Below are 6,494 nucleotides of genomic sequence, written 5' to 3'. Positions count from 1 at the left end.
TCTGCCTAGCTCTACCCTCCCTGAGTTCTGTGAGTGCTGAGCTGCTGGGCTCAGCTGCCTGAGGTTCAAGAATTGGTCCTTTTCTGAAGTGCTGTTCCATCTTTCTTTGCACATGGGTGTAACTGTTGGGTGAAATTTGGGCCCCACTGAATTTAGGGACAACACAGGGTGTTCATGTCTTCCTCCTCTCCAGGCTGGTAACTTGTGGTACCCAGCTGTTCAATCCAGCTGTGCTTCAGGGACACCATCAACAGGATGGAGATGCTGTGCCCTCTTTCTGTTGGTCTGTGGCTGATGGTAGAGTCATGGAATCATGGAATATTCTGAGTTGGAAGGCACCTACAAGCATCATTGTGTCCAACTTGGTGGATGCCCTGACCTAATTTCAGTTCCAGGGCAGAAAATGCAGTCTCCCTAAAACCTTCCTATGGCTTCTGTTGGATTCTTCCTCACTTTTCTCCAGGGGGCTGTGTGCTGTAGTTAAATATGGATGGAAAGGTTGTGTTCCACTCTGGATTACAGCTGAATCTCAGTGGTGGATAAATTGCATCCCAAGTCTAGTTTGCAAAGCCCTTTGGGCTTCATGGGCTGCAGGAAGCTGTATTTTATTCTGGATGTGTGTTTGCTGATAATTCTATAGGATTTGCAGACAGCAGGTTGTAAGAGCCCTGATTATACTGGTTCCCTGTGCAGTCAGACTCTGCCCAAATAATTCACGTGCCTGCTGCAGAGAGAGGGAAAGGAAGATGGAAGGATGATTTAGAAATCTCTGGAGCAGATGGGAAAAAGATGCATATGTTGATCTGAAGGAGGTACCAAGCCACATATATGTCTTCCAGCATCTAAATAAAAGTCAGGATTTTTTAAATGGTTGCCTACTTAAAGCCCAAATAATTCCTTTAACGGCAGGTTTTAAAGGTTTAACCTAATTTTAGAATTTTTATTTCAAGTGTCCTTCCATAAAATTAACTTTTTGAATGCAGAATGCTTTAATGTCTTCCGTGTTGGTGCTCATTTTCAAGAAATCTCTGCACAGTTATTTCTTACGTACCAGTTAAATCTATCAGCCAACAGATGTCAAGTGTAGCAAAAATGCTATAATAATATTATGGTCTAATAATAGTTATAATGCTTCTAATTACCTGGTGCAGCTTTAAAGAGAGGCAGATTCAGAGATGAGTGCAAAGGAGGTGTTTAACCTTGAACTGCAGAGGCAGGGCTCTTCCAGAGGTGCCTGTGCTGCGCCCTCTCCTCCCCATCAGACATCCCCCTCCCTCTATTTCCTCCAGCAGACTGGGAGCAGCACTCTGGTGTGTTTTTAATGTTCAGACCTCATTCTGGCTGTGCTCAAAGAGTGCTGGTGAGCTGAGGATGAGCACGTTTCCTGCAGTACCTGGGAGTGTGAAGCCTGCTCGTGTTCAGCCTCTGTCTGCCCTGCTCCTGGCGTGCTCCCACAGCCTGATGATTGTGGCACTCGAGGATTGCTCCCACCCTCGGAAGCTGCAGAGCCTCAGCAATCTCCATCCTCTCTGCAAGCTGCTTGTGCTGCTCTTAACCATTAGGGGTGGCTTTGCCACAGCCTGGGAAGCACAAAGCCAGAGTCTCCTGATGGAGAGCACTGGGCGTGTGCAGGTGAGTGGCTGAGAGTTGTTGATCCCTACAGAGGCTTTGCTGTGGGGGTAGGAGAGCACTGGGCTGGTGCTTGAGTGCTGTGCTTGCCTTGCCTTCGACAGGCTGGCCCCACAGAGCCTTGTCAGAGTCTCCTTCCCCAGCTGCTCCATGTGCCAGCACTGTTACATCACTCCCAATGCCCTTTCACCACTATTTTTCCTTTAGGAAGGATGCTGGGCTGCATTTGCTGTGTTCCTGTGGTTTTTGCCCGATGTTGCTGAGTGCTGTTAGTGCCTTGGGGTGCCAGTGCTCCTTGTGGCTGTAGTGTAATGGATCCCCTCGTGTCACAACTGCTCATTTAATCCTGTGACATGAGGGGTGAGGAGTCCCTGGCTCACAGACCAGCAGCCTTTCCACAGAGGAAGCTCTGTGTGGGCTGGAAGTTGACAGCTTTCAATGATTATATGCTGAACCTTCTTCCTATAAATAATTGATTCACAGGCTGATGAGAGCTTTAGGAACTTGTCTCTCAGTTGCTGCTCCCTGGCATGGACAGCAGCTGGAAATGTGCTGTTTTCCTATAAAATGGATCCAGAGGTGCCCTTGCTAGGTTTTCTTTATTTCCAGCCTGTTGATAGGCTGACCTGCTCTGCTTCTTAGGGAAGCCCTGCCTGCCAACACCTGCAGCACACCTTGTGCCAGGCCTGGTGCTGCTGAGAGCTCTGCCACCTGCAGCCTTTCCCTGGGGGCTGTTCAGCCTCTCCCTTGGGCACGTTCAGCCTCTCCCTTGGGCAGGTTCAGCCTCTCCCTTGGGCAGGTTCAGCCTTTCCCTTGGGCAGGTTCAGCCTTTCCCTTGGGCAGGTTCAGCCTCTCCCTTGGGCAGGTTCAGCCTTTCCTTTGGGCAGGTTCAGCCTCTCCCTTGGGCAGGTTCAGCCTTTCTTTTTGGGAGGTTCAGCCTTTCCCTTGGGCACGTTCAGCCTTTCCCTTGGGCAGGTTCAGCCTCTCCCTTGGGCAGGTTCAGCCTCTCCCTTGGGCAGGTTCAGCCTTTCTTTTTGGGAGGTTCAGCCTCTCCCTTGGGCAGGTTCAGCCTTTCTTTTTGGGAGGTTCAGCCTTTCCTTTGGGGAGGTTCAGCCTTTCCCTTGGGCAGGTTCAGCCTTTCCTTTGGGCAGATTCAGCCTTTCCTTTGGGGAGGTTTGCCTTCTTGCTGGAGTCAGTGTGTGTGTGTGTGTTGGTGCATCACCATGGAGATGAGGCCACAGGAGCTGCAGGGCGCAGCCTTTTCCAGGCTCATGTGAAGAAGGATGCGGTAACGGGCTCCTCTTATTTAGGGAAAATGGTTTCTTGGAGTAAATAAATCATCAAAGAACACTTGGCATCAGCTCAGGTGCTATTAAGGAGAAGATCTCTTGAAGCCAGAGCTGTAAGGCTCATACAATATTCACCTGCTTTGCTGTGTTCCACATCAGGCATTGCTGCTGTGCCCAATGCTGACTCACTGACCCACTTGTGCTTTTACTTACCCCGAGATAACAAAGCTCCTGTTGCATTTCTCCTCCCTGTGTAGGTATTTGTCATCCTGCCACAGCAGCACCTTCCTGGATCCCTTTCCTTGCCCACTGAGTGTCCAGGCTTTCAGTGCTTTGAGTGGTTACAAGGCTTCACCTCCCATGGCTGCTGCTGCTTTGGCCGGGTTTGGGGAGGACGTGGAGGGTGTGTGGCTGCAGTGAGTTCTCCCCCATGCAGAAACACCTCTCTGGGCTGAGCACACCCCAAAACCCTGTTCTGGTCATGCAGACATTCTTGGGGGGTTGCGACACTGCCCTTTCTGTGTGCCTGCCCCTGGCACACTCTTTCCTTTCTAGTTTCTGGTACACAGAACCGTCCCAACAAGGTCTGGAAGGGCCCTGTGGCAACTCTGCCTCATTGCCTCCACGTCTTATTCCAGACTTCATCTGTAAACATCTCTTTGCCCTTGCTAAAAACACTGTCTCTTAATTTCTCTCTGCAGGAGTATTATTTAATTTGTAACAGTTTTAGGACGTCATTTGAAAAATCCGATATGAAGCTGTATTTCATTTACTGTAATGATCCACTAATGCAGGCATATTTCAAAGGCAGGCAATGCAGTACTGTGGGGTTTAATTGAATTTTGTTTTTCAACTGAGCATCAATAGACAGACAATAACAAATGGTGGACAATATGCATACAGAACTAAGTCTCTTTATTTTCCTTTTCAAGACTGTGGAAGTGAAAATGTATAGCCCTTAAAATGGACTTGGCCTGCTCACAACTGCTGCTTTAGTGTATTTAACTCACTTCAGGAGGAGTTTTTTCTTCTTACTCTGCCTTAATTAATTTTCTTGCTCTCTTCCTGCCCACAAAATAAACTCTTACACTGTGGAAAATTTCCAGCAGGAGCCGTGGGTGATCGAAGTGCTTCTGCAAGTTCTGCATGTAGTTTTGAATACTGTGTTGGTACCTAGTGTGTGATGGCTCCTCCAGATGGGCCCTCCTGAGGGTGACAGAACAGAAGGGCTGGGTGTGAGGTTCCTGTCTCTGGGAACTGGACATGGCATGTGCCAGCCTTGGAGAGGGAGGGAAAAATGGTGTTGCTGCCATGGTCGTATTCAAATCAGGAATCAGTAAGTGGCTCTGGAGTGCATTTTGTTCTTCTTCTCCCAGCAAGCGTGGGGTAATCAAGTACAGAGTGTATGTGGGGAAGCTCGGGCAGAGTGTTCCACATCAGCAGGAGGTTTCTGGGATAGTGTGAGGCAACGTGTCACCTTGCAAATAGGAACTGGTGGAAAGGATAGATCTGAGGGGGGGAGAAAACATCACTTATTGTCTGTGCTGTGCATGGGAAATTGCAGCAAGGAGTGGGAGAAGGGAATAGGTATGGGTAGGATGAGAGGTGTTTTGGCTGGGATTCGGGGTGGTGGGGAGGCGAAGAGGAAGGGAAAAGCTGTTTCATGTGGTGGAGGTCAGGCAGTGTGACAGCTTTTAGAAAGATGTTTGTCCTGAAGGTCCCTGTGCACTCTCATCTCCAGGCAAGTCCTGAAGTCCTAAATTGGAGCAAATCAGCACCAGTGCTCTGGTGTGGGCCCAGAGGTCCCTGCCAACCCCAGAGCTCTGAGGAGTCAGTGTCATGTGGTGTGCAGGCAGAGCAGAGCCCTGTGAGAGCAGCTGCCAGAAATTCAGAGAGATGTGCTGCTTATAAATAATAAATGATAAATTCAGCCTCTGATCTCCGAGGCACGCTCTGCTTCTGCATGCTCCATGCTGGCAGAGAAGATTCCCCGTGCTGGACTCAGCAGTCTGTCTCTGGCGTGGAGGGTCTGGGGGAGGCAGCTCAAGGAATTGGGGTCGTGCTGAGCCCCGGTGGAGCGTGGCCCCTTCTGCCAGCAGCACTAATGAGCGTGGCCCCTGTGCCACGGCCGCTAACGAGGGTGAGGGCAGCCTTGCTCAGCCTTCACACCACCCCCGCTCAAAGCTGTGCTCCTGCCCTCTGGAGAGCAGCGTTTTGTGTGAATGCAGCTTGCTGAATGAATGAATGAAGTCAATTTAAACGATAGACTAAACGATGCTTAGTGTTAAACTGTGCGAGCTGTATAAACAGCAGGGTCAGGGTTGCTGTGGCCGCGTAGAAGGGGCGGTTCTGGCTTTATCCAACACACAACAACGCCTCCCTTGCTCTTGGGGGAGCTGTGGCAGTGCTGGTGAAGCTGCTGGTGCCAGGAGCTGCCCCCACCGTGCCCAGGCACTGCTGGGCTGTCTCCTGCTGCTGGACACATCCCTGTCCTGCTCCTGGCACCTGGCAGGGCTGTCGGAGCTGTGGTGGGTGGTGCCATGGCCAAGCTGCTGCTCGAGGGGCTGATGTGAGCTGATGGCTGCACAGGTGGCCTGGAGGGGTTATTAATATTTATTGTTATTATTTGTTAGCAGCGGTTGCAAAGGTTGCATGAGTGCTCAGTAGATGCCAAGCTCTGTAAACATGTGTTTGTGCCATGGTTATCCTGCCCCTGCCACCCTGTGCCCGTGTTACAATTCCCTCCTGTGGGCTGGTTCAAGTTTGGAGCAGGACCTGCTGCCCCTGCTCAGGCTGGGCCCAGCCAGCCCAGTTTATTCCTACCAGCCTCAAAGTGTGGCTTCCTTGCTGTGTGGGTTCTCTGTAGGCAGCAAGAAGGTGTTCCCACAACTTTTCCCTTTGTGTAGGAGTGTTTTTAACATGCCAGAGCAGAGTCCTAGTAGGAATAAATGATGAGGAGCAGGCAAGAAGAATAAATGTATTTTTAAAGCCATTTCATAAGCGACATGAATGGAATGGTCTGTGTGGCAGCTACACCCTCTCCACTGGGATCCTGGAGGTGTGAGGGGGCTGGAAAACAACTGCTGCTCCCGGGGCTGCCCTGCCTGGCTGGGGCTTTGTGCCCAGGTGGGACCCTCTGGCAGGGCTGGGGGCTCTCACTGCAGTGGGGCTGGGACACCCACTGCAGGCACAGGGGTGCTTTCCTGAGGACAGGATGCCTGGAGGAGCAGAGCTGCTGGGATCATCCTGGGAATCGACCTCGGGTGATGGTGTGTGCAGGTTGTCCTGTGTGAAAGCACAGGGTTGTGCACACCCAGCTAGTGGCTGGGGAAGGGCATTAGAGTGTGGCCTCCCAGTAATCCTCTGTGGCCTCCCAATCATCCTCTCTTTGCCGTCCAGCTGTTTCCTGTCCTAGGCATAGGCTGAATTTCAGCTCCAAGCCTCCTCTTTCTCCTGCTGCTGTAGCTGTGCAGTTGGCAAGCAGGAGGGACAGCTGGCCACAGGGTGCTCCCAAGGTGTCTGTAGCACACCAGCAAACATGAGTGCTCCTCACAGACCTGGGGACCCTCTTGCTCA

The sequence above is a fragment of the Melospiza melodia genome, unplaced genomic scaffold (assembly GCF_035770615.1).
Source record: "Melospiza melodia melodia isolate bMelMel2 unplaced genomic scaffold, bMelMel2.pri scaffold_18, whole genome shotgun sequence".
Taxonomy (NCBI): domain Eukaryota; kingdom Metazoa; phylum Chordata; class Aves; order Passeriformes; family Passerellidae; genus Melospiza; species Melospiza melodia.
The sequence above is the reverse complement of the archived record's forward strand: the minus strand, read 5'-3'. Positions refer to the sequence as shown.